The 24,699-nt window shown below is 40.6% G+C and overlaps 1 protein-coding gene across 1 annotated transcript in view; it reads right to left on the bottom strand.

The window, feature by feature from the left end:
• Positions 1–4,431: 4,431 nt before the first annotated feature.
• RAB28 (RAB28, member RAS oncogene family) overlaps positions 4,432–24,699 on the bottom strand; it is a 163,765-nt gene continuing 143,497 nt past the window's right edge. The window contains exon 9 of the transcript XR_012062747.1: positions 4,432–4,735. The gene's annotated coding sequence lies outside the window, so the exon portion shown is untranslated. The remainder of the gene's footprint in view (positions 4,736–24,699) is intronic.

Below are 24,699 nucleotides of genomic sequence, written 5' to 3'. Positions count from 1 at the left end.
TTCTTATTGGCCTCTTGTTAAATGCTGAACTCAAGATCTTCGTATCTTGATCTTGTCTCGTTTATTAAGTCTTTCCTGCCTCTCAAGGAGGCATTGTCCCTCTGTCTTTTGTGTCCCTGCTGCACCCCCTGGAACATCCAGTGGCAGTAATTCTGACACTTCATGGCACTCACTTTTGTTGCAGGTACAAGTCTCATGAGGGTCATTAATTGCATGTAGGTGAGAAATGTGCCTTTCTTGTCTGGAATTTAATGTAATTTCTATTCTGAGCCCCTGTTCCCTCCCTGAGGCTCACATCAGTCAATATAGGGTTTCCCGACCCTCTCTGCCAGCAACTTACGCACAACTTGAGGCTGACATAGACCCAAAGCTATAGGAGCTACAGAGGCTGGGAGCACAGCTGCTCTTCAGCTGCCACCGAACCACACCTTCTCAGGTGGCATGTCCCGCATCCAAGAGGAGCCTCGGCAATTGGTTCCCGCAGGACAATCCTGGGTCTATCACATGTTCCACCCTGAGAGCAATTTTCCTCTAAGTCTGTGCTGTTCTGTGCACACAGAAGCATTTTGTGTGGAGGACTCGTCAAAGCCATCCCAGACCCATCACCCAGGTATCCCAGATAGCCATTTATATTCAACTCATAAAGCTTTTTCTGGAAATAATCTCCGGGCACAGGTACACACACGCACACAGCCCTCAGCACCTCTCACTTCTTCTCCAGTCAGGGTGCAGCCAGCCAAGCCTGCTTCCTCAGCCCAGAAAAGCTGAGTGCACCCAGACTGGTCACATGGATAATCACTTAAAACTAATTACTCACTTGTGTCACAGAGATGGCCCCCAAACATCTGGTTCAGATAATCCACCCCCTTCCTCCCCCTCCTCCAGCCTGAAACGTTCTACCAAATGTTGCAGGAAAAAATACAACCTGTGCAGCGTCGCAGCTGGTCGATGACCCAACGCTGCAGGCTGACACCCGGGAACAAATCTGCACCCGGCAGAGAAGATCTGATTTCAGTGTGGTCATTTTCCATGATTCAGAGCCGAACGCTCCTACTTCCTCCTTCTCCCTCACCCCAAGGGAAGAATTTCACCCTGAAATCAGACCCTAAACTCAAAGGAACTGGCACCAGGGAGGCTGCCCCAAGAACTTTGTGATACGGGCACTTTACGCTTTTCATGAAATCACTCCAAGGCACCTTACTCTGTTCACTTGTTTGTTTATTCAATAAACCTTTATTAGGATCCCTAACACATGCCAAGCTAAGCCCAGGGTGGTAAACAGTAGGAATTTCAGGAAAAGTCTGAAAGATCACCTATTACAAGCCTCTCTTGCTATAGTCCCAGCGACACAGCTACTCAGGTGACATAGCCTGGTCTGGAACCTCTCACACCCACAGGGAAACTGAGGCCTGAGGCTCACAAGCACAGCTGGCTGAGGAGCTCAGCTCAGACACACAGACCTTCTCCCCAGCCTCTTTGAAGTTAACAGCCACCCCCAAGACCAAGGGGAAAACAGTAACTTCATTTTGCGCTGTCTTTTGTTATCGCAGCAACTCCATGCGTGCCAGAAAAGAGATCCTGGTAACTAACCTGGTTGCTCTTCAAAGGAATTTAAAAACGTCCAGACCCTCTAGGGCATTTGCCACGCTGAGATTTGTCTAAGACTTATCTGTAGCTGTTACTTGGCTTTTTCCTTTGAGGGGCTTGCAAAGCACCTCAGTATTAGGGATGCCTGTGCTCCTTGCCTTCATTTTAATTCCAAACTCTCTTATGGTTCATCACATCTATTTCCCCTCTGGACCTGGAGTGCTGTCCCTTATCCCTGTCTTGGTTCACACTCACAACCCCTCTCTTCACACTTTTCACAATTTTCTAACTGGGTTTTTAGCTTCCACCTACCACTGTCATTGAAACGAGCTTCATGAAATGCAAATCTAATCAGAACCTTTGCCCACCCACCCCACTTAAGTCATCCTCCTCACGGCCTCCTCCAGCTAGAAATAATTCTGAAGAATTTCATTAGCAAGACCTTCCACGATCTGGCACCTACTGACCTCACCAGCTTCACCCTCCATCAGTCCCCACATCCCTCCTCCCACCCCTACGATCTAGTGAAATTACATGCCACTCTATTCCCCACAACTGCTACCCTCTTTTGTGTTTTTACACCATCCCTCATACCCAGAACGCCTTCCTCCCACACCTCCACCTGGAAATCTCCAAGTCACCTTGTCGCCGTGTTGGTTAACTATTCACCATTGCCCTAAGAAAGTGCATTGTGATTTCCTCTACTCCTATATTTACCCATCTATCACATTGTTCGTGGTTTGCCAAACTAAGCCAAGAGTTCCTTATGGAACTAGGTGTTAGGAGCTGAATGGAGTTCATCGTCCATTACTTATGATCTTGATACTATTATTTTATTGGTGACAAGACTTGCATTTTTAATATCTCCATTTCTAATTCCTAACACAGTGCCATGGCATATAGTAAACACTCAAATTATGCCAGAGAGAGAGGGAGAGAGAGAGAGGAGGAAAGAAAGGGAAAAAGAAAGAGAAATAAAGGCAGGGATGCTAGTGGCCCCAGCTCACCTATAGTTTCTTTTCATTTCCTACCTCTACCCGCATCTGACCGTAACACTGTGTGTTCATTGGGCCATTTCTTAACTTTGCGGTCCTCCAGGTGAAGGGGCTGGAGTGACATGTGCAGTGCGAGGCAGAATTTTTTTCCTATATACTCCCGTCAAAGCCATCGATAAATTAGATGAGTGGTTTTGACATTTTCTGCCTATTTGCTGATCTAAGCCTCTAAATAGAGCCTCTACAGTCCTTTCTTACAGCCCATCTCAGTGTTTATAAGGTGGCAGAAGTTGCGGGGCTTACCTGTCGCTGGGCCAAGGTCAGATGGAGCAAAGCACAGCTTTATTAGACTTTGGAAAAGTTCCCAATAGGAGGCTCCTTCTCACATATACATGTCGTAGCTGGTAAAATACCTGCCAGCAGCTTCTAACCCCGCTGAAAGGGCGGCCGTGGCCAGTAACCCTCACCTAATATATCAGCGTAAATCTCATTCCTATCCCCTTTTATTCCTTACACTTTCTCTCCACGGCTGGGCTGTACGAGGTCACCAGGAAATTGTTAGAATTCCCATCCCCCAGGGCCAAGGAACACACTTTACGTTTCATTTCTTGCTACTCAGACTCACCATGGTTGGGGATTGGGGGATTATGTTGGGGGCTCCTAGAACTAGGGGTACCTTAGAAATCAGCGATCCCAGTTTCTCACTTTACAATGGAGGAAACGGGGGTGGCGGGGGGTTGCAGTCTGCCAGGGAATGAGTGCTGTGCTCTCATTCAGCAGAAGTAAACTGGTTTAAAAAGCACCAGAAAGCTGCTACCCACCTGGCTTTGCTCCCTCTGGGCACCAGAATTTTGACTGAAATAGACAATTCTATTTGCAGCGCTCAGGAACGTCTACAGAATGAGATCCATAGAGATCTTTAACTCAAGACCTTATGACAACAGTGTTATTTCAAAAGCACTGACTTCATGCTCTAAAACAAAAACTAGCTGCATTTTTCTGGAATGATCATCGAGGCTTGTATTCCTACAAAAACAACCAGCTTTGAGTTCTTGCTAAGAGATGGATGGAAGTCCTGAGCTACAAAGAGTGAGGAAAGGCTCTCTGCTCTGGTCTGCTCTGAAGTCTGGTCTCCGTTCAGATGATGTTAACCCTCTGAGGGCCCCACAAGGTTCTCCTCCCCCGTCATTGCCACTTCCTGTCCTGAGTCCAGGTCATATTTTCAGCTTCAGCTTGTGCTCTGCTCTAAGCTTCTCTGCTACAGCAATAAAAGACTAGTTTGACATTTGACAACTTTTTATGAAAACGTTAGTTGGGACGGGAGGGGATGGGTGTCCAACATACAAATGGATTTGCTCCATTGGCTGAAAGCAGGGTGACTTGATATTTCCTGTGTAATATTAATAAACACTCACCCTAAGAGGAGCAGGCCAGGGTTTTTCCTGCTTAACCATTTCATGACTCTGTTCCAAGGATGACATTGGCAGGGAGTAGTGAGTCCTTGGGGAGCTGTTGGGATTTCTTTTTTAATATAGCTTGATCTGATGCAATAACTTTCAGGGAAATAATTTACCTAAATTAAAAGAGTGATTTTCCCCTGGACAGTGCTCTAAATCCCAGCCTAATGAGATTCAGTCCCTTCGAAAAAGATTCAATCTACCAAGTGTTAGACTCACAAGGCACTGAGCTAGAGACTTAGCATTACTATTATTTCATTTAATTCTCACAGCCCTATGAGATGGATACTGTCGTGATTACTGTCTTATGAATAAAGATGCTAAGACTTAGAGAGGTTAAGCTGTGCAATATAATACATGTGTTAACAGGAAGAATTAGATCCACCTGGTGCTACAGCCAAAGCAGAGAATTTAATCATTGTACCAAAATGCTCAGGACCCATAGTAATGGACAGTGCTGTACCTTTGTGTTGCAAAGATGCTTTAAATACAAGCCAGCTTCTTAGAAAGCACTCTTCCCTGACTACCATTCAAGTTCCATCCTCTTCAGAACTGATGTGCAACCTCGTGCATCCTTTCATCTGTGCTATTGCTAAATCTCTTGTCTTCAGTCTTCCAAAGTCTCAACACTTTGGCAAGTTGGTTTCTTGGCAAAGCCAGAAGTGACAGTAGACTGTATTAAACCCCAGGGTTTACCTGTGAAGGGGAAGGAGACATGACTTGAGTGACTGAGTGAGAGTTACATCCTGAATAAAGAGATTCATGTCTGAAAATTCAACTGAATGTCTTTAAAGCCTGGGACACAAACATATGAACCCAATTTGCCTCTTTCATATGCCCTTGAGTTTAAGTGTACCTTGCTTCATGTTTCACACTCTCTAATTATTCCCAATGCCAGGTCTTTATGCCTTTTCTACCTGATTCCATACTTCAGACTTGTTTTATTCTGTAGCTGTTGAATGGAGTGTTCTGTAGTGGTAGGTTAGATCTACTTGATTTATAGTGTTGTTCAAATCTTCAGTTTCCTTGTTGATCTTCCTTCTAAAGTTCTATTCATTATTCAAAGTGAAGTATTGAAGTCTCCAGCTATTATTGTTGAATTGCTTATATCTTTCTTCAGTTCTGTCTGTTTTTACTTTATGTGTTTTGAGCTCTATTGTTAGGTTTACTTTCCATATACCTAGTGTTCACAGCAGCATTATTTACAATAGTCAAGATATCAAAGCAATCTAAGTGCCTATCAACAGATGAGTGGATAAAGATGTGAGATATATATATATGTTTATGTAAAATATATATGTGGTGGAATATTACTCAGACATAAAAAAGGATAAAATTCTGCCATTTGCAACAATGTGGATAGGCCTAAATAGTATTATGCTTAGTGAAATGTCAGAGAGAGACAAATACTCTTTTATATGTGGAATCTAAAAATTTTTTTTAATTGAATGTGTATAACAAAGCAGAAACAGACTCAAAGATATAGAGAAACAAACTAGTGGTTACCAGTAGAGACAGGAAAGTTGGGAGGGGCAAGATAGAAGTGTAAGATTAAGAGACACAAACTATAAGCAAAAAGGATATATTGTACAAGGCAGGGAAATATAGGCATTATTTTGTAATAATTTTAAATGGAGTATAATCTATAAAAATACTGAATCACTGTATTGCATACCTGGAACTAATATAATATTATAAATCAACTATACTGACATAAAATAAATAAATAAATATAGATTTAATTTAATTATATGTTTATAATTATTATAACTTTCTGGGAAATCAGCCCTTTTATCTACATATAATACCCTTATCTCTTGTAATAGCTTTTTTTTTCACTTAAAGTCTACTTTATCTAATATTATTATAGCCACTTAGCTCTCTTTTGTTACTGTTTTCATGGCATCACTTTTTCAATCCTTTTACTTTCAACCTATTTGTGTCTTTAAATTTAAGTGTGTCTCTTGTAGACAGCATATAATTGAATTTTTTAAATCTATTCTGTCCATCTCTGTCTTTTAATTAGAATTCTTAACACATTTTACCTTCAATGTAATTACTGATTAGGTAGGATTTATGTCTGCTGTTTTGTTATTTGTTTTCTGTAAGTCTTATGTCCTTTTTATTTCTCTATCCTTAAATCATTGCATTCTTTTGTGTTAAATAGATATTTTTTAGTCTCATACTTTAATTCCTTTGTTTCTTTCACTATTTTTTCCAGCCATTTTCTTAGTAGTTTCCCTGGGAATTACAATGTATTTTTTTAATTTATAATAATTTAGCTCAGATTAATATCAACTTAATTTCAATAGTATACAAAACTTTGCTTTTCTATAACACCATTCTCTCACTCCTCCTTAGTGTTTTTATTGTCAAGCAAATTGCATCCTCATACGATGTATGCCCATCAATACAGATATTTAATTACTGATTTATGCCATTGTCTTTTAAATCAGACAAGAGAAAAAGTTACAAACAAAAAATACATTTATACTGTGTTTTATATTTACTCATACAGTTACCTCTGCTGATGTTCTGTATTTCATATGCAGAATTTAAGCTACTCTCAGATGCCTTTTATTTCAGCCTGAAGGACCCCTTTAGTATTTTTATAAGGCAGATCTGTTATTGAAAAGTTTCCTCAGTTATGTTTATCTTGGAATGTCTTAATTTCACCTTCATTTTGGAAATATAGTTGTGTAGGGTAAAGTATTCTTGTTTGATATTATTTTCTTTCAGTACCTTGAATATGCCATCCCACTGCCTTCTGGACTTCATGGTTTCTGATGAGAAATCAGCTGTTAATCTTACTCAGGGTCCTTTGTACATGATTGGTCACTTCTCTTCTGCTGTTCTCAAGATCTTCTCATTATCTTTGATTATAATGTGTAAAAGTGTGTATCTCTTCAAGTTTAGCTTATTTGGAGTACATTAAGCTTCTTTGATGCATACATTAAAGTTTTTAAAATTATGTTGGGGAAGTTTTCAGCCATTATTTCTTCAAATATTATTTCTACCCCTCCTTACTCCCCTACCCTATACATTCTTTTGAGACTCCTATTATATGTATGTTGGTATACTTGATGGGTGTTCCATGGGTCTCTCAGGCTCTGTTCATTTTTCTTCTTTTTCTTTTATGTTCTTCAGATGGAATAATTTCAATTACCTATCTTCAAGTTTCCTAATTTTTCCTTTTTCCCTGTGCAAATCTGATGTTGATACCCTGTAGTGAATTGTTCATTTCAGGTATTGTAATTTTCAACTTCAGAATTTCCACTTGGCTCCTTTTCCTAATTTTTCATTTTTTTATTGATATTATTTTGGTGAGACATCATTCTCATGCTTTCTTTTAGTTCTTGAGACATGCTTTCCTTAAACTCCTTGAATATATTTTAAATAGCTGATTTAAGTTCTTTGTCTTTTAAGTTTAAAATCTAGGCTTCCTCATTTTCTAGTGACTACATGTTTTCTGTGTAAGGACCACACTTTCTTGTTCTCTGCATATCTCATTTTTTTTTTATCAAAGCTGAATATTTTTTAAAATGTGGCAATTTTGGAAATCAGATTCTTCCCCTACCTGCCAACCAGGGTTTGTTGTTACTGTTTATAGTTGCTATCATTTGTTTAGTGACTCTACTGAACTAATTCTGTAACGCCTGTGTTCTTTGACATGGGTCAATAGTGAAGTCTCTACTTTGTTAGTTTAGTGGTCAGCTAATAATGAGACATAGATTTCCTTCAATTCCTGGAATCAATAAGTCCCCTAGTCTTTGCCAAAAAGTCCTGTGTGCATGCTTAACATGCCCTCAACACTCAGGCAGTTAACAACTTCCCCTTAGCCTTCAGTTTCCCCCTGAGAAGAACCTCAAAACCAGCCACAGATAAGAGCTTAGAGCCTTCTCATGTCTTTCTTGCATATGAGCTACTAGATTTTCAGGAATATGTCAAAGCTCTTGAAAGCTCTGTGTGAAGATCTTATTCTCAAGCTTTTCTTTTAAGCTTTTCAGTTAGCCCATTATTTGCCCAAATTGTTAGCTACTGTCTTAGGAAGCCACAATATTAAGCAATTGTCCTTTTATTGTTTTCAACAAGTGCTGTGTGGTAAAGACTTTTTATGCTAAGCAAGCTAAGGACAGCCTTGAGAATGGAGTCTTCCAGGATACTACCAGACTAATTAAATAATGTCAATGCTCTGGAAATATGGTTTTGAAATGGTTCCAATCCTGTTTTGCGCCCTCTAGTGGATGACAGACTGCTAGTTTTCACTAATATTACAGGTTGTTAGTTTTCAAGGTTCCCATGGAGCTAAAAATGAGGGAATGGAAAGAGGAAAAATTAAAATTCCACTGTTCATATCAAATTTTCATACCCAGATTCAGTTGTGTTTCTTGAATAAATGCTCCTCAGGTTGCTTCAAGCCTTTAGTTAATTTCCACAGTTTTGAAAGAGTTAATTCTTACAGTTCTTGCCAGTGTTCTCAGGGCTTTTATGAAGGAAAGGATCTTCAGAGATTCTTATTCCATAATTTTTACTAAGGTCCAATGCAGACTTATTTTATAACAATATTTCTTTGCTCTGTTTGACCCATTTGAGTTTATTGCTGCTCTGTTTCTACTCCTTTCCAGTTCCCTCATTCCCCACTTTCAAGCAAAACATATTTTTCTGCTTCAAATCTTTCGAATATTCCTTTATTTCCATTGCCAATGGCCTTACCTAGAAGTTTTACCATCTCTCACCCAGATTACTCCGACAGTGTCCGAATTGGTTCCTTTGTAGCATATCTTATTCTCTTCTAATCTCTTCACTATTCTTCACAGTGTAGATTGATTATTTCAAAACATATGACTGTGTTTTCCCTTGCTTAAGCCCCTCCATTGAGCCACATCATCTACAGGATAAAGTCCAGTTATCACCATGGCAGGGTATAAAATGCCCTCTTGATTTAGCCCTGAATCTCCACTCTGACCTAGCAGTTTTTACCCTAGCCGTTTACAAATATGCAATTCCTCATAAATTCTGCACTCTTTCATTGACATTTTTGTCTTTTGTTCTCCTAGTAGCTTAATTCATTCATTCAATGCACATTTTCTAAATACCTACTCAATGTCAGGCCCTATGTGAGACATGCGGGGAAAGGAAATGAGCAAGACAGGCAAAGTTCCTCTCCCCATGGATGTAACATCGGAGGAAGAAACTGACAATAACCAAATAAATTAATAAAAAACTGGATAATTACAGAATTCTGTAACTGCATCAAGGGATGATAGTAACAGGAGAAACCTTCATTAATTGGTTTAGAAAGAAAAGTTCTCTGTAAAAAGTATTTGAGCTGAGACTTCAAGGATGACACAGCCGATAAGTCATGAGAAGAAAGACCGTACAAAATCCCTGAGACCAAAGTGAAACCCAGATAGAGATTAAACTGGGAAAACCTGTCCCAGAGACTTCCACACATTCCAGTGAACACACACACATGCTCACACATGCGCACACTTAACTAAGTTCCTCAAGTGAGTAAGTGCTGAATGGCCCAGCTGACAGATGGGAAATGCTTGCACAGACTCTGACAAGGGGAAGTCTGTGGGAAAAGGTGCTGTTATTTAGCTGGCCCACCCCTGCTGAGTGAGTCCAAAGTTTCCCTTGGATTCATTCCCACCTGAACTTCCACCCTTCTGAGCTAAAAAGGCCTTTAACGTTCATGTTTTATACAAAGCAAGAGATGAGGATTAAGTAGCAGCTGCTTAGGGGTAGGTGTAGAGAAGAAACATATATATGCTTGGCTATAAAATGATTATATTTTTAAAAAGAAACTTAAGACCCTCCATCCATGCTTCTCAGAGTTGTGATCCGGTTAAGGAGTGTTGGGTAAGCAAAGTGCTTTAAGAGAGATGGCAAGAGGAATGAGTAAGTGTTCCATGAGGAGGGTGACTCCAGAGGTGACAGACTCTTGCAGCTGAGCATCCAGTCCACAAACACAGACCCCGCTGACACTGAGGATTTCTTGTAGAAGTCGAACGACAGCCTGATGATCCTGAGAAATTCCTCCCGATGCTGGCACTGTCTGTATTTATTTATCTTATAAATAAATATTGAGTACCTACAACATGCCAACCCTTTCTCTAGGTCAAAAGATACATCACTGAACAAGTAAGAATCACTTGTAGAATTATATTCTAATAAGTAGAAAAATAGACAATAAGTAAATAAAGAATGTGTCAAATGTTAGTAAGTGCTGTGGAGAAAAACTAAAGGAGAAAAAGGAATTAAGAAGGGGTTGCACTGGACCTGTGGATTGCTTTGGGTAGTACAGCCATTTTGATGATGTTGATTCTTCCAATCCAAGAGCACAAGATAGCTTTCCATTTCTTTGTATCACCTTCAATTTCCTTCATCAATGTTTTCCAGTTTTCAAAGTATAGGTAACCTCTTTGGTTAAGTTTATTTCTAGGTATTTTGTTGTTTTTGATGCAGTGGAAATGTTTATGCCAATTGTAAAATTTTGGCTTTTGAAGTGAAAAGAATAAAAAAAGTGAATAAAGGGCCGCAAGTGGCAAAATATCCTTCTTTCTTATGGGTGAGTTGTATTCCATTATATATATATATATGCTGCATCTTCTTTATCCATTCATCTATTGATGTGTGTTAAGGATGCTTTCATATATTGGCTATTATAAAGATTTTTGCTGTTAATAGTGGGGTACATATACCTCTTGGAATTCATTTTTATTTTATTTTGTGGTTGGCTTTATTCCTTTGATAACTATGTAGGTTTAAAAACCTAAAGCTCTAAACATTCTTAGAAACAATGAATAGTACATATATGTAAATAAAAAAAATGTGCAGTATATTGTGTATATGTATTTACATGCAATATATTGTGTATGTGCAGTCAATGTAACAATTCTACCTAATAAAACAGAAAAATGGGGGGAAAAAAAGAAGGGCTAAGAAGTTCTGCTCCCAGCCAAGATGGACTAACGTGAGCCATGTTTACCCTTCCACTTAAAACAACTAGACTATCTGGGCAAAATATATAAAACAATGGTTTTCAAGTCTTTGGATATCAGGTGATGAGTGATGGATGAGAGATAAGTAATAAAGTGAGCTTGCTACCTGGAGAGAGTTTCCAGGCTGGGTTGCCGGGAGGAGGAACACAGGTGGAGCCCAGCATACTCTCTGATTTGAGAAGGTGGAGCTGAGATTCTGAGAAGACAAAGGCAGCTAGAGTTTTCAGGATAGAGTTCCAGAGAAGACAGCCATTCCGGAAACTCTGGCGATCTTCAAAGGGTCCACCTCAAGCATTTAGCAGATACTGGTCAGCATATTCATGTGAGGAAGCTACCCAAGGCTGGGAAAAGAACAAGGAACATGTGCCTGGAGTGTTCAAGGTGCAGCAAAAAGCCTGCTGTGGCTGTGGTGACCCAGGAGAGAACAGTAGGAGAAGAAATCAGAGAGTCTGAGGTACAGGGGGACTGCTCAGGTAGGGACTTATAAACCATTGGAAGGACTTTGAGTTTTGCTCCAATGAGATGGGAGCCATGGGAGAGTTTTGAACAACAAAGTGGCATAATTTGTTTTATGCTTTAATTTTAAAGAACCACTCTGGAATTGAATGGAGAATAGATTTTAGAAGTAAGAGTAAAAGCAATGGAGCACTTTGGAGATTATTCTTATAATCCAAGCAGGAATTCGTGGTGGCCATGACCATGGTATACCAGTGGAGGTGGTGAGAATATAGCAGATTCTGGCTGTCTTTTGGAAAAAAGCAACAAGATTTGTTAATGGTTTATTCCAGAAAGTAAGACTGTCTTAATATTAGGAAATCTTTCAAGCAGACTTGACTTCTGTCTTATTCCTGGTTATCCATTCATCGATGCCACAAGCAAACTTAGGGCTTTCTCAAAGAAAGACCAGTTGCCCTCTCTCTTTCTCTTTCACATGTCTTCTTTTAATGGGACTGGAGTGTAAAGATCTGAGACTTGGGTTCAGTTTGGGTTTAGTGAAAAAGAAGTAATAGTTCTCTTTTCAAACTTTAGTCTGAACCTAATTAGCTTAGGAAAAATTAGTGTTTTATGTGGCCCAGCCTTGCCTTCCAGTTCTTTAAATTGGAATGTGATCCTCTTTGTAATTATTCTTTGTGCATATTTCCCCTTTAGGAACATTTTTAGGAGGGTGACAAAAACTTGAGATAGGATTGAGGTATTCCTGGTTCTTCTGACCAATTGCCATATTATTCCAGATCCACGTATTATTTCTAACACAATATTATTAATATAATTAATCACATCATGAATTAACAGAATAAAATTATATATTCACTTTAATAAATTCTTATACAACGTATAATAAAATTCAAAATCCATTATTGTTTACTTTAAATCTTAGTAAAAATGAAAAGAAGACTATTTCTTTAACATGACAAAAGATATTGATCTAAAAATTAATTGACAGAATTACTCCTAGCTGTAGTATATCAGATGAATTCCTATGAAAGTCAAGGACAAGACAAGAACAACAGGTACTGCCTATTTTATTTACCAGTCTTGTGTAACTTCTAGATAATACCATAAGATAAAATAAAGAAATAAGACTTTAAAATGTCTCATATGCTTATAAATGTATAAATGTCTTATAAATAAAAGCTTTATTTATCTGAGGCATATATAGTTGTATACCTAGAAAATACACAAAAATATTAAATGAATAACTTTTGAAGTAATAAGATAGTTCAATAACATAACTGTTAAAAATACATATTTTAAAAGTTTTCCTATATGTCTGAAATAATTATAAGATGTAATACAAAAAGATCTCTTTTACAATAACAAAAATACTTTAAATTCCTATGAATAGACCTAAAAAGAAATTTGCTGCATTCATTTTAAGAGTACTTGTATGCTATTTATAGAATTTATGCTATATTGACATAATACAATGTGCAAATTAACACTTTGACCTGAAAGAATCAAAGGGAAAGAGACAATATTAGAGACTGGAAGGTCAGTTGAGAGGCCATTGGTATATTCTAGGCAAGAGATGATAAGGCTCTGAACTAGCAAAGTAGCAATAGATACAGTAAGGAGGAAGAAAATTGGCTGATATTTAAGGGCTAGAATTTGACAGAATCACCACGGGAGGTGATCAATAGTGAATGGAGTTTCTAAACAAATTTGCACTAGCTCATAGCATAGAAAATGGTCTTGAAAGTCAAGACTTGCGTGTGCATAATCAAAACTTGAAAGGGGAAATTTTTTTTTCAATTCCAAAAGTTTAGCTTGGAATACCAAGAGCTGGGCTCCAAAAGATTCTGCACGTAAAGTTGATACTATAAACTAGTATTTTGCAAACCTCTGGTTTCACTTCATTGGTGGATTGTGAAATCAATGTGTAAGTTACAGCCAGATTGGTTCAATGAGAGACTAGAATAATATAAAACACCACCAGCGTGTATTACACATACAAGGATAATTCATGTTTCTTGAATTTTTTTTGTTTTGTATACATTCATGTGTGTATGTGTGTGTGTCTGTGTGTGTGTGTGTGTTGGGCCTCAGTGTAAAATCCATTTCTTACTGTGAGTCATGTCCAAGACTTGGAAAACACTGCTATAAATAATAAACTTGGGGAAACACTGAGGAAGAGTCTGACCGCCCAGCTTCTCAATAGATTGGATAAACCAGCTCCAATTAGGAAAGTCCATTAGCTTAGGGGTGACGAATCGTGAAAAGAATTAAAAGAAGGTAAGAACTACCGTGAAAATGCAGCCCCAAGCTGAGTCTGGAAGCCTGAGATGGACATTTGGGAGAAGGGAGAGCAGTCCTAGGAAGAGGAGCAGCAAACGCAAAGATTGGAGGTGGGAAAATGTAATGGGTGTTAGAGGACAAAGAGGAGGTCCATCTGGCTGCAGCCAAGTTAGACTGAGTCATGGAGAGCTGAGGAGGTCTAATCGGAAGTCTATCTGGTAGGAGGGCTGTTTTTGATGGTTAGTTGGGTGTCATGGACTATTTTTGCTTTGGTGAATGATGTGAAGATAACAGGATGGCCCGGAGGAAAAAGGAACTGAGGGAAGAACCTTTATAAGTCTTGTAAATAACTAGGCTCAAGGGAACGGACAAGATTTGTAACAGAGGCCATAAAAATAACAAACTGTACGCATTCCAGGGTGAAAGCCTTAAAAGCTCTTGGGGACGGGCTAAAAGGAAAGAACAGGGGAAAAGAGTCCTAAGACAAAAGCCTCCCGCTCTTGGGCATTGCAAGTAAGTCTGTTAGCGTTGCCGGAATAATCAGTACTGTTAATATCCTAAATAAGGATTTTACACCTCCATTACACTTCATTACCTCAAAGTGTCTTCACATCCGTTAATCATTTGATTTTTATAATAACCTTGAGAGACAATAAGGGGACATACCACTATCTCTATTTTAAAGATGGAGAAACTGTATCCCAAAGAGCTTATCTGGATTCCCAAGATCACACAGTTAGTGATGGCCCTGAAGTCCCCAGATCTTTCCCTTGTTAGCCAGGATTCTCACATTATCCCACAGGCCATACCTCAAGTATCACCATTCTCTACTAATGACCCATCAATTTGTTGATTAAAATTATTCCAAGAATTGAATTGGCTCAGTATTTCAGGGAGAAAGCCCGTTAGGAAGGTCACTGTGGCTTGGTGTAAGTTTGTTTAGTAAATATTTTTCTTATTTGGAGGTTTTAATTTTAAGTATGTGGTCTACTCTTTTTGTATGATTATTTGCTCAAAAAAATTTTTAGTCAGCAACACACCTCATAAAAATTTAATATGCTTCAGAGCTCTCTTTACCATTTGAAAAAAGCACAAATCAGGCATTCTTGCATTTTGAAGGTGGCACCCTTATGACTGGGCTCTCTCTGAAGAAGGTGCTTCCCAACTTTGCAGTGAAATTGCTCTTTTTTAAGAGAAAATTACACTCAGATGGAGAGTTGTCTTAGACAGCACTTCCACTCACTGAGTCTGAACATCAGCCACTCAGATGTGTCATGATTTTCCAGGTCACCTGCACATTTCTCTCCTTAATCTTGAAAAGGCTCTGCTCGCTAATGTATCTTTGGTTTTCAGGGCAGGAAAAAGATGGCTCAGCTATCAAACAGCCCTGGGTTTGAGTTGCAGCTCTGGCTCTCCTTGGACACACAACCTTGAAAAAATTAACCCACCTCCCTGAACATCATTTTCTCACCTGTCCCATGACGTGGTTAAGCTTCACATCACAGGGTTACTGCATGGATGTCAGAGAGGAAACTTGAGAGCACTGAGCTTGAAGTCAGCCTTCATCGATTATTTATTACTTAAGAGCCTCTGAAAGATAAGGTTTGCCAAGAGAGCAATCTGTGGGTTCCTAGCTTCACTTATGTGGAGAATTAGCAGTTAGAACTCCCAGCCATTCTCTTTTACCAGGTCCAGAGATTTATACCCATGGGCCCTTACCTGGTCATATTCTACAATCAACTGCTTTGAGCAAGAAGTTGTTAAAGTGCATTCATAGTTGGAGAGAAACAGCCCTGGCTTCTTCAATTCCTTCCATCAAATAATATTTATTGAACATTTACTATGTGCTAGCCATTGTTCTGGGCATTGAGGATAAAGAAAGACAATGGATAAAATACTTGATCTACCAGGGTTTACCTTCTGTTGAAGGAGACAGACAAGGGTAGACAAGCAAGTAAACAAGAAGCTGTATTAGACAGAGACTGGTCCAATATAGAACATTAACAGAGTGCTGTGAGAATGTGGGGCGCTCCGTTAGATAGGCCAGTCAAAGAAGTCTTTCTGAGGAAGTGACATTTAATCTGGGAATCAACTGATAGGTCCTGCCCACGTGAGAATTAAAACAAAGAGCAAAGGCCATTAAGTGGAAATTACCTTGGGATTCTCATGCGATGGAGAGCACGAGGGTGGCTGGCAGGGGAGTGTGGCGGGAGTCTTGGGATGAGAATAGGTTGTTTATGGAAAAGGGTGAGAAAGGAAGAGGCCAGATCACACAGTGCCTCACAGACCAGGGGAAAGAGGCAGGATTTTGTTCTAAGAGGAACTGAGTTCATTAGAGGATATTAAACAAGGAAAGGTCATGACTAGTTTTTTCAAAGTGCACTCAGTCTGCTCTTTGTAGGGCAAGGACAGGAGCAGGACATCTCTTTGAATGTATTGTGGAGGTCCAGAAAAGAGAAAGGGCTGTAGACAATGAAGCTCATGGTGGAGATGGAGAAAACTGAACACATTCAAAATATATGTTGGAAGTTGAATTGACAAGGTGTAGTGGGTGAGCATGATAAAGAGAGAAACTGAGACTATCCCTAGAATGTTGGTTTGGTTAAGTGGGTGAATTGTGGTGTTGTTCACTGAGAAGGGGAAGTGGGAAGGAAGGAAGGAAAGAAGGAAGGAAGGAAGGAAGGAAGGAAGGAAGGAAGGAAGGAAGGAAGGAAGGAAGGAAGGAAGGAAGAAAGGAAGGAAGGAAGGAAAGGGAGAGGAAGAAACATTATTAAGAGATGGAAGCTCAGGGACCTGATCTATACATGCAGGAGCCTTCATCTTTCTATCCTCAGGGCTGAGTACCATGCCTTACACAGCCCTGGGACCTCAGTAACTCGAGTTCATGCGATGGGGAGACGAGAGCATGATCTTAAAAGTCCAGACCTGTTGCTTTACTTACAAGCCTCTAATTTCTCTGAGCTTCAATTTCCTGTCCTGAAACATTGGAATAAGAAGACTTACTTTGCCTATTTCATGGAATGTTGTATCAAAATTAGGTATGTATGGAAAAGTACTTTGAAACTGTAAGCCACTGGGCAAACATACGTTTTACAGAAAGGAGTATGACCTCATGTTAGAAGGTAAGTTTTATGACATTAAAGACTCAGTCTATCTTACTCCTTGTCTCCAGCACCTAAAATGGAGGTTCTCAATAAATACATGTTAAGTGAATGAAAGAATAAGAACAGATTCTCATGGAATGGAGAGCTAGAGGCCATGAACACTAGAGATCCCCCAGAATGTTATCATATAATTAGTTTGACACACATTTGCCTGCTTCATAGTCCAGGAACCCATTTTATTCATCTTTGTAGGACCACTAAAGTCCAGCACACAGTAGGTGTGCAGTGAAAGGCCAGTGAATCAAGTTCTCGGCAAACCAGACTGTGAGCCACTAGCCACTAACATACAGGGACTGTGCTTCACCAGAAGACCACACCGCTCAGCACCCTTGGACACCTCCTGCTTCCTGGGACCTGCAAGCTTACCATTTCCTCTCTCAAATCCGGGGCAAAGTGTGCCAAAGAGAAAAAGGAACACAGGAAGCCCTGGGGTCAACATGGCACCTCCTATAGCGAGCTAATGTCACTAGGAAAGTGGAGTGAGGACGTGGGAACAAAATGGTCCCACCCCTTAGGTCTGACTTGTTCATTAACCTGTATCCAGTGCTTGCGCATAGCTTGTCCTCAGAAGACAGCTGTTGCAATGAATGAACAATACATTCAGGAATACATATTAGACACACTTGGAGAGATTATAAAGCAGAATTCATATTTTTAAAAAGATAGTCAGGATTCTTAAGAAGGATTTCAAGTTTGAGGTTCATCACGTCCAGCTACACCCCCTGAATTCCAGTGGGTACAAGGGGCCTGCATATTCTCTGCACTTTGAGTGACCTAAAAGATAGGAGATGCAAAATGGAAAGTTCCAAATGCAGGTGCTACCTGGAGGCTGCAGTCAGGGCCTAGTCTCTCCAAGCATCATCTATAGCCCCTCTTACCTTTACATTTAGGGAATTCACCCTCTCAAATGTAAGCCCTATAACTCAGTGTTCAGCATGGTGAGAAAAAAGTGGGTCATCCTACAGGGTTCCAAAGATAGTTTATTTGTCTGGAGCTGATAAATTCTGAACATGTCTCCTGCTTTAATATGGGGAACTTCCTCCTATGTGACTCAATGTTATATTAGAAAATTTATGTATATAGATGAAGATATATAGTTATATTGGAAAATTCCTTATGTCATACTGCATACTGGAATATTTAGGGGTGGCATGTCCTGATGTCTATACTTTAATTAAGCAGAAAAAAAAGAAAGTAAATATGGAAAACTGACAATTACTGCTAATCTAGATGAGGGAAATATGGGTGTGTATTGTATTATTTTTAGTTTTCCATATATTTGAAATTTTTCATGATAAGAATAGAAATAAATCAAAGCATCGTAAGTGAGGAATATCTATCTGGGAAGACTGTTTGAGAGTATTAAATGAGGTACTTATCACAGAGGCATAATGGATGCTCAGGAAACATTAATTCCAGTAACTGCTGAGTTTGTAATAGGGAAGAAAAGATTTGACTCCACTTTAGATCTGTTCCTTTAGTTGTAACCCTGTGCTCTGTTTCCTGTGCGTAGTCATACTGGTTCTGTACCTTTTGTAAAAGAATGTTGCCTAGAGCCTGAAATACACAGGCTAGACAGCCCATTCTCAAGGCTCTGACCTTTAAGGTTGTAACACTTCTCCATTCATACAGAGATAAAAAGTTGCAGAACACAGAATAACATTTGTCTTGTCAGAGGTTTACAGGAACATCATGACCTGGGCAGCTGCAAAAACAAAGGACTCTGACACCAAGAAGTTTGCAACAAACAACCACACCCCATCTCCTTTCAGTATAAAAGGAGCCTAAATACTGCCAGGGGTAAGATGATTCTCCAGGATGTTAGTCTGCCATCTTCTTGGTTTGCTGATTTTCTGAATAAAGCTGCTACTGCTTGCCCCGACACTTTGTTCCCTATGTATTGGCCTGTCACGAGTTTGGACTCGTAACAAGTTCACATATAGGCACACTCTCTTAGCAACTTCTCCTTTGAAAACAAAGTGAAACCTCCACTTTTGGGCAACATGATAAATCACATAACTTAATCCTATTTCGTAGCCTCGTATGGGAGTTTTGTATCCAAGATCTCTTGGGCACAAAGACCATGACATAGGCAATGATGGGCCATCGGAGGAGAGTTTTCTATTGACTATTTCTTTCTAAAAAGAAGGATGAGGCAGAAATAAAAGCAAGCTGCACCTTTGAGAGATGTGGGTGTGTCCCCACTCCTGCACTAACAAGAGCATGAACTTGACAACTGATCGACATGATGGAGCCTCAGTTTTCATAGCTGCATGACAGGATCCCTGTGCTGCCCACAGTGATGTTCCAAGGGTTAAGGAAGAGCTCATGCACAAAGGGGCTAACACGTACAGCACGAGGTAAGCAGGAGCAATGTTAACTGCCTCCCACCAACCCCCTGCAAAAAGGCACAAAGACCAAGCAAAGGGCCTGATTGGGGTGTCTGATTAAAAAGTTGAGATTTAGGCAGTGAGTGATGATTTGTACACTGATCGTTGGTTAGCATCAATTATTTTGCTCTGTTTTTTCATTGGTTTTCTTTTAATTAACATGCTTTAAGGAGAAAATGAGAAAAGACAAGAAAAGCTTATATCAACAAACAAGCCACTTTTAGAACATGTCCTGGAAGCAGGGCTCAGTCAAGCCAAAAATGACACCCTGCCCAGTGAGCAAGACAGGCCTTGGGTCCTCACTGAACAGTCAAGAAACCGAGTCATCAACTGGCCAGAAAGGGGGAGAGTCAGGCCAAGGCCTGGGCAGTGGGGGTGGATCTGAATGCAGTGGCTGCTCTTGTGTGAACAAGAGGTGCTTGTTGCAGAGGCGGGAAGAAGAGACCGGACAGGAGAATAGAGCATCTCCTTTTCACAACTCCAGCCCCCAAGTGGCAAAGCCACACAAGGAGGACATTCCGAGAGTACAGATGTGGGCAGGACGGTGTGTTAAATGCACAGGGTAGCTGATTCACTGGGACAGGAGTTCAAGTGTCAACAGTCCTCTGAAGGCCCACAGCAGAGCAGCGAGGCCTCCCTGGGAACTGTGAACACTTTGAAACAGACCGACCATAAATAAGACCCAGGGACTGGGACCAAGGGACTGGAGCACTGAGATGCTGCTTCTCAGGGAGGCAGGCGGAGTGGACTTTTTACGGCTGATCTGTGGGTAAGAGATGCCCATATATGGCCCCAAGGATGCAGGTAGGGGTGACAGCCTTCTGGGATGCTCAACTCACATTCCAGCTCTGCTTTCTGTAGAGGAAAGATGCTTCTGACGGGTGTGTGTTCCTGCAGACCTGCTGCACGTGCTGAGAGCAGGGAGGCGCCCAGGCCCCATGGGCGAGGCTTCCTCCAGAACTGTCAGGAAGTGTCTACAAGGACCCAAAGAAACACCCTTGTCCCTGAACCTGGAGGTGAGCCCAGGTGGGTGAGCACTTAACCTCCGTCTGGCACATCTGACCCTCACAGGGGCACTCGCTCGTTCATTCACTCACTCATCCTCACCACAGACATCCACTGACCTTTACTCCCTGCCAGACACTACACTCAGCCCCAGGGAATTTGAATGTTGTAGCTGATCTGCACGCAATCATTCCTTCCTTCATTCATTTGTTCATCCAGTGGACATTACTGAGCATCGCTCTACAGAGTAAGTTTTAGAATTGCAGCAGTGAGCAAGACAGACCTCCTCCCTGACCTCACTGATAGTCTAATGGTTGGAGGGTATTCAGAGAGTCGGGTGATCTCAGTTTAAAGCCCCTGGACAGGTAGCTTGAGCCTCAGTTTCCTCACCTGTAAAATGGGCATCATCCTATTTCTCTCCGAGTCGCTGTGAGGTTCAGAAATAAAAGATGTGAAAACTTCACTCCAGTCTTCATGGGTTGGTAAGTACTCTTGTGGAGAGAGGTTTTGTAACTTCCCCCTGAGCTATTTACCTACAGACAAAGAGGTCTCCAAAAAGCTGTATCAAGTTACTTACTCAGAAGTGGGGGATGGGGAATTTCATAAAGAGACCACTGTGAATGCAGTGACTTATTGAGTGTAGAAGACTGTTGGAGCAGGGCAGAAATCACTTCCATTTATGTTCAAAGAGCATTTTGTGGTTTACAAAGGCGTTTTTGTAATACGTAGAGCGCTTTGTTAAGAGTTAGCCTCGCTCAGGTAGAGCGCAGTGACGGGGCAGAAGCTGGTTACCTGGTTTGCCTACCCTGGAGGCAAGAAAGTTAATTCCAATATCTGGTTCATATCTTGATGCCTGATAGACTTCAGGAATACACTGAGAATAACTGAATCTAAACTACGAGAAAAAGAATGATATGCAGATCTCTACACACGTGACATGAACCGATGCCCAGGATACAAACCCTGCCCATGAGTTCTCGAACTTTCTCGACCAAAATGCGTGCCCATTGGTAATATCTCTTTTGCAGGTAGTAATTTTCAGTTGGTTGAGAAAGGGGAGAAAGGGGCAGAGAGAGGATGCCATAAGGGAAAAGTTCATTAAAATCTGCCAGAACACAGCAGTTATTTAACAAAGTCTTCTTGACACTGATGCTCCCCACCTCAATTTGAGAATCACCGCAGGACAGAGAAGAGATGACATGAGCCTGGTGTCTCTGACTGGATCCTGCTCAGTGTACCACCCTGACACCACATCAGTCTCTATGCCCTCACTGTCCCATGATAAACTGTGCTTAACCCAACCTGCATCGGAACAGACATTTCCTCACTCTGGGACTGAACTGTCTAATTGATAAGAATTCTCAGTCTCTTTGTCTGCAACTGTTTAGCTTTTTTTTTTTTTTGGCCCTTTTTTGGGTATTTTTATTACTCTTTAATACATTAAACGCATTCATTCCTTCCTTCATAAATTGAACTGATTTTTTAAGTACCTATAATTTAACAACTGTTGTTTTAAGATTTTTTACTATTATTTTTTCGTTTAAGCATAGTTGATTTACAACACTGTGCTAGTTTCAGGGTATGGCAAAGTGATTCAGATACATATATTATTTTATTACTTTTCAGAGCTTTTCCATTATAGGTCAAGATATTGAATATAGCTCCCTGTGCTATACAGTAGGTCCTTGTTGTTTATTTTATATACAGTAGTGTGTTGGCTGTATTTTTGTGGTTCTCACCATTCCTTTCCTGGTGGCCACAGCGCAGCTCCCTGTCATGCCAAAACCTGGGGACACCTGTCAGCTTTCTCTAGACACCCTGTAAGTGTGCCTGCTGCAGACGTCTGTGACTGAGGGTGACTTCTGACTTTTTCATCTCCGCAGTATAGCAGTGGGAAGCATAATAGAGATCACCTGATTTTCAGCACTAACAGAAAATTCTACCCCACTGGGGACATGGCAACAACTCTCAGTTATTATCTGTACTCCAGAAAAAAAGAAAAAAGAAAGAAAGCAAGGTGCTGTTCTCCAGCTGAGGTAGCCTGTGTCTTTCTTGTTGACCATTTTCTGCTAACTTATGTGTGGACTAGCCCCCCTGAGCCGACACCAATTTGAGCCTCAAGTACATAGATCTGTATCAGTTTTAAAAACATTTTGCAGAAACAGAATAGGGGGTTCTTGTCCTTCATTTCATCTAGCACCAAGCCGACTAAGCACCTCTGGTCAATCACCCAGCTTCTTTTTGAGAAGCTGTCATGGGCCTCTCTGACCCTCAGTCTCTTGATCTGTCACCCAGATGCTTGCTCTCTCCTCATCCACAGAGACTGTTTCTGCTTTGACTTTGGCTACAACTCCATGCAGAAGTCAGCTCTGTGCTAGTTTCCACAAGAAATCCAATCACAGCAGAAGTTCATGACTTTTTAGTGATTGTATCTGAAAGTTGGTGGAGTCCTGGGAAGAAGGTCAGCTCATGCCATCACAGCAGATTCCACTATGGAGCCCAGCTTCTCCAAGGTTCCATCATCACCTTACACCAGAATGGCCAACAACAAAAAGTCCACAAATGATAAATGCTGGAGAGGGTGTGGAGAAAAGGAAACCCTCCTACGCTGCTGGTGGGAATGCAGTTTGGTGCAGCCATTATGGAAAACAGTATGGAGATTCCTCAAAAGACTGAAAATGGATTTACCATATGATCCAGTAATCCCACTCCTGGGCATATATCCAGAGGGAATCTCAATTCAAAAAGATACATGCACCCTAATGTTCACAGCAGCACTATATATAGTAGCCAAGACATGGAAACAACCTAAATGTCCATCGACAGATGACTGGATAAAGAAGTTGTAATATATTTATACAATGGAATACTACTAAGCCATAAAAAAGAATAAAATTATGCCATTTGCAGCAACATGGGTAGACCTGGAGATCATCATTCTAAGTGAAGTAAGCCAGAAAGAGAAAAATACCATATGATATCACTTATATGTGGAATCTAAAAAAAAAAGAAAGACTAATGAACTTAGACATAAAACAGAAACAGACTCACAGACATAGAAAACAAACTTATGTTCACCAGTGGGGGAAGGGAGTGGGAAGGGATAAACTGGGAGTTTGAGATTTGCAGATACTAACTACTATATATAAAATAGATAAACAATAAGTTCCTACTGTATAGCACAGGGAACTATATTCAATATATAGTAGTAACTTATGCTGAAAAAGACTATGAAAATGAATATATGTACATCCATGTATGACTGAAGCATTCTGCTGTACACCGGAAATTGACTCAACATTATAAACTGACTATACTTCAATTAAAAAAATACACACATTAAAAAAACAATAATTTTCTCTCCACCTCACCACCTCCCTTCTCCCAAGCAACCCCACTGGCCTCCCCCTGCACACAAGCCCCCTCTTCTACAGCTCACTTCACAGGAAACAGGGACCTTCTCCTTTCTTCCTGAGAGCATCTCCAGCCCAGACATCCTTCCCAGGCCTCGTCTAAAGGTTTCTCCAGATAAAGATAATCCCTTCTAGAAGGAAAAGTTGAGGCACAAGTCTCTCCTCCTCTACAAGAAGAATGCAAAGAGTAAATGTAACCGCATGTCCCTCCTCCACTCCAGGTTCTGATGAAGGCCAAATGAAGGGGCGGGTGCAAGCATTTTTTTGTAAAATGTAAAATATTAATCAAATGTGAGGGGTGATGGTGGTGGTGACAGCAGTCATGTGACATTAGAGACGGGAGGACTGACTAGTCCAGTGCTTTTCATACATTTCCAGCAATAATGGACAATAAGAAACATATGCATTTCACATCTAGACCCAGCGCATACATCCCACCCCCACCACACGCACACGCAACTGAAACAAAGATTTCACAAAGCAACGTCTACCTTATTGTGTGCAATCTACTCTAAGTTTTTTACTCTTCCCTTCTATTGCATTTTAAAATGCTAGTTGTGGCCCACAAGATTTCTTTCAAAACCCACCCAGTGAGTCACCAGCCTTACTTAAAAGAGCCCTGATGTAGTCCCAGTATAATTCTTTAAAGATGACGAAAACAAGGCCCACTTATTTTTTTGTAAACAAACATCTACTGCCCACTTACACACTCACACAGTGTGCTGACCTTGGGGAATGACAAGTCCGTGTTCACCCTGAGGACTTCACCGTCTAGCAAACGGCGGGTGAAGAGGCACGTCTGGGCGATGACGGGTCAAGTTCACATCATTCCAGGGCAAGGACTAGAGCTAATTCTACCGATAGGTTTCTATTTTTTTTAACTGCTTGCCTGTAGTTTTGAAAAATAGCAATGCTTTTAATTGTGTTTTTAAATATTTCCATTTG

This window comes from Vicugna pacos, chromosome 2, assembly GCF_048564905.1.
Source record: "Vicugna pacos chromosome 2, VicPac4, whole genome shotgun sequence".
NCBI lineage: Eukaryota > Metazoa > Chordata > Mammalia > Artiodactyla > Camelidae > Vicugna > Vicugna pacos.
Note: the sequence above shows the minus strand (reverse complement) of the source record. Positions and strands in the feature narration are given on the sequence as shown.